Below are 4,238 nucleotides of genomic sequence, written 5' to 3' on the forward strand. Positions count from 1 at the left end.
CTGCTCTGTGCATGGCAGCGCCCCAACTCCCCAATCAGCCCTGCTCTGAGCCCGACCAGGGGCTGCACCTAGGGATTGGGCCTGCCCTCTGCCCCCGGGAGCAGGCCTAAGCCAGCAGGTCGTTATCTCCTGAGGGGTCCCAGACTGCGAGAGGGCACAGGCAGGGCTGAGGGACCCCCTCTCCCCACCGAGTGCACAAATTTTTGTGCACCGGGCCTCTAGTAGTTATTATAATATTATTGACTATACTTGCTATGCTGTACTTTACATCTCCATGACTATTGTGTAACTATCAATCTGTACTTTTTTTTTTGTTTCTTTAATACAGCATCAATTTATTACTAGTACATTTTAATCCTTTTTAAAAAAAAAACCACTGAGGTACATTTGACAGAACACTACCTGGTCAGCATTATGAAGATCATTGTAAACAGGGAAAGGGTGAGGAACTGTAATAGCCACAAGGAGTCTAAAGGGAAATGACAACTAAATGAAATGTTGGATTCTGATGGGATCCTAGGACAGAAAAGGGAGAGAAAATGTGAATAAAGTATAATAATGCATCAGTATTGGCTCATTAACTGTGACAAATGTATCACATACTACTACTATAAGATGTTAACAGTAGGGAAACTGGGTGTGAAGTATGTGGGAACAACCTGTACTTCACAACAATGCTGTACATCTAAAACTGTTCTAAAATACAAAGTTTTTTTTTAAATTAAAAGAAGAGAAAGAGATGTCATCAAAATATCCTATGAGAATTTATTATAAAACATGCCAGGTGAAGCAGGGTTCCTTCAAAGCAACCATGGGAGAAATTATGATAACTTAAAAAGAAAACAGTACACTGAACCTGCCATTAACCACGCCTGATGGGGAACAGATCCGAAGGCTGGGCGTGAGCCTTGTATCTGCCGGCTGTACCCAGGCCCAGGCATGCTGGGAGTGTCTCTTTGCAGAAAGATTCATTTCATGTACTTATTTTGCTGGTCAGCCAGGATTTTGGCCGATGACTTGGCATCATAGAAGAGCTCACTGATCTCCTCAAGATGCTCTTTCTTGATGCTGTCCTTCCTGTTGATCTTAGCAAGCAAGTTGGCCGGGGTCAGCAGGTGCACCAAGTGCCTCAAAGTGGTCTTGGTGCCTATCTCCCCCAGGTGGTTCAGTGCCTCCTCACTTATGTTGATTCCCTCTATCCGACAATTTTAATGAATTGTTTCATTTCCTGTGGAGTGTACAGCATGGTTCTGGTGATCATCATTCCGTCCAGGAGGTCGAGGGGGATGCCATGAGGAGAGGTGATACCCTCAGTACCCCTGATGACACAGTTGCCTCGGTTAGATGCAAAGATGACGCTGGGGGCAATAGAAGACTCCAGGGCCTGGTGCAGGTGGTGAAGCACTCGCTATCCATCAACAAAGAGCACACCTGGGACCAGCTCAGCAATGCCCTGATCAATGTACTTGTTCACCGCCTTGTTAATCTCCCCTCGAAGTTTGTCTGTGATGTCTGTCCTCTTTGGCTTCATTAACTGGCCCATCATAGACAGGATGTCTTGTCCCCCCTGGGGACCGGCACTGGCCACATCCAAGTCATGCCAGGTCACATCCTGGATGATTTCTTTCTTCTTGTGCATATCCCCCTTTGGCAAGGGGACGTGCTCTTCAACTTCAAGGTCAAATTCTGTGGCATAGGTATCCCATCTGCCCTGCCTCTTCACAGCTCCACTGTTGGCTTCAATGTAAATCACTTCTCCAGCCTCCAATCACTCTTTCTGCAAATTTTCAAAAATGCTGGGGTCCAGTTTCAATTGTTTGGTTCCTTTGGCTGTTTTGAGTCCTATGATTACATGACAGTTGGTTTTACCATACCCTCCCATGGGGTTTCTGTCTCATACGGGGTTAGTTCTTCGACTTCACCTTCATAAACCTCCTTGGTTTCCTTTATCCGCAGCCCAAAGGCCCTGTGGAAGCTCATCATCACTTCTGTCTTCTTGATCTCTGTGAACTTCACTCCCACCATGGGCAGAAAGGCACCTTACTTCCCAGCTCCTGAGCAATAGTGAGAGCTAGAACTGTCCTGCCAGTTCCAGGAGGTCCTGCTAACAAGACAGCTCTTCCAGCCATTTCCTTGCCTTTGGTTAATTCTACTGTCACACCACATGCCTCTCGCACATTCTCCTGGCCCAGGAGCCCTGAGGCCGCCTGCTTGGCCAAACCCCTTCACGTGGCTGTGGGAGGCGATGTGCTGCGTCTTGGTGGTGCTCTCTTCTTTAATCTTCATCTTGTACTGGTCGGGAGCCAAGATGAGCGTGGAAAACCAGGAGTGAGTAACCCACGCCCTGAACCCCAGTTACCATCCCAATCTGTACTTCTTAATCCCTTCATCTTTTTCATCCAGTACCCTAACCCTCCCCCCTCTGGCAACCATTAGTCTGTTCTCTGTATCAATGAGTCTGTTTCTGTTTTGTTTGTTTTTATTCTTCCTTAGTTGATTCCATATATAAGTGAAATCATATGGTATTTGTCTTTCTCTGAGATGCAAATGGTAAGATTTCATTCATTTGTGTGTGTGTGTCTGTGTGAACAGGTAATATTCCATGTATATATGCACCATAGTTTTTTTTTAATCTATTCATCTATTGATGGGCACTGGGTCACTTCCACAGCTAGACTATTGTAAATAATGATGCAATAAACATGGGGGGGGTGCATATAGTTTTCAAAATAGTGTTCTAGACTTCTTCTGATATATTCGTGGAAGTGAAATTGTTGGGTTGTAAAGCAGTCTCATTTTTAATTTTTTTAAACACCTCCATATTGTTTTCCACCAATCTGCATTCCCACTAATAGTGTACGAGGGTTCCTTTTTCCCACATCCTTGCCAACACTTGTTTGGTGATTTATTGATGATAACCATTCTGACAGGTGTGAGGTGATATTGCTTTGTGGTTTTGATTGCATTTCCCTGATGACTAGTGATGCTGAGTACCTTCTCAGGTACCTACTATTCATTTGTATGTCTTCTTTGGAAAGTGTCTATTTAAGTCCTTGCCATTATTTAATTGGGTCATTTGTTTATTTGCTTATTGAGTTGTATGAGTCTTGTGTAGTTTAGGTATGAATCCCTTATTGAATGTGTGATTTGAAAATATCTCTTCCCATTCCATAGGTTGCCTTTTCATTTTGTTGATGGTTTCTTTTGTTGTCTACAAATCTTTTAGTTTTATTTAGTCCCACTTGTTTGTTTATTTTTTACCTTTGTTTTCGTTGTCAAATCCAAAAACTCACTTCCAAGACCAGTATCAAGAAACTTATCTCTTATTTTTTCTTCTAGATGTTTTATAATTTCAGGCCTATACTCAAGTCTTTAATTTATTTTGAATTGGTTTTTATGTTTGATTAAGATAAAATCTGTAATTTGAATTTAAGAGATTAAACAACTAGATTCTAAATTTTTTAAATTTAATAAATTAATGTTAATTAATGACATGGGTAACGATATTCCTCTTTGCACATAAAGCCATTTTTAGACCTGTAAAAGTTCACACAAGAAAAGGCTTTATAATTCTGCTTCACAATTACTATCTCACCAAAAATAATTAAAACATTTGACAATATAAAAATAAATGAAACAATCATGTTTAGACATTGGAAAAGAAGCGCCACTGGGCTAAATCCCTGAGACATGAGAAACCAGTGAACTATGTCCTACAATACCCCAGCTTTTTGCATGTAGGCAGTTTCCAGAAAAATGTCTCGTGGTCTGTCTCACTAAGTTTGGAAAACAGGAATTAGAGCTTGTGAAGATCAAATCATTTAGAATTTGTGGCGCAGAACACAGGGGAGGAATGAACTGCACTTAGAAAGAACACTGAAAAATTTAAAAAGAATAACCTTGAGGCATTGGTTGGATATTATATGTACATATATTAAAGGAAACTCCCATAATCTAAGAAAAGAATCACTGGCAGGCTGATCACTAGTCAAAGCTAACACAAGCTGGAAGTAGTTTGTGTTCTTATTGATCTTAGTAGAAAGGACTTATAGTATAAAAAAATAAAATAAAACATTGGGTAGACATGTCACAACTTAACAATTGGGGTTGAATTAGTCCCAGAGGAAAAGTCTATGTTGGACCTGTTCAAACAAAACTTAAAGTAAGCTTGAATGGATCAAGCTCTCACAAGTTACGTATCTATGTACCAGTACAAAATCCAACACTCTTTAAAGTAA

The 4,238-nt window shown here is 41.2% G+C and overlaps 1 pseudogene; it reads right to left on the minus strand.

Moving 5' to 3' along the window:
- Window positions 1–968: 968 nt before the first annotated feature.
- LOC139002116 (ruvB-like 1 pseudogene) lies at window positions 969–2,286 on the minus strand (annotated as a pseudogene).
- Window positions 2,287–4,238: the final 1,952 nt, after the last annotated feature.

Source organism: Myotis yumanensis, unplaced genomic scaffold (assembly GCF_028538775.1).
Source record: "Myotis yumanensis isolate MYYU_CA2020_CCGP unplaced genomic scaffold, mMyoYum1.0.hap1 SCAF_2, whole genome shotgun sequence".
NCBI classification, from domain to species: domain Eukaryota; kingdom Metazoa; phylum Chordata; class Mammalia; order Chiroptera; family Vespertilionidae; genus Myotis; species Myotis yumanensis.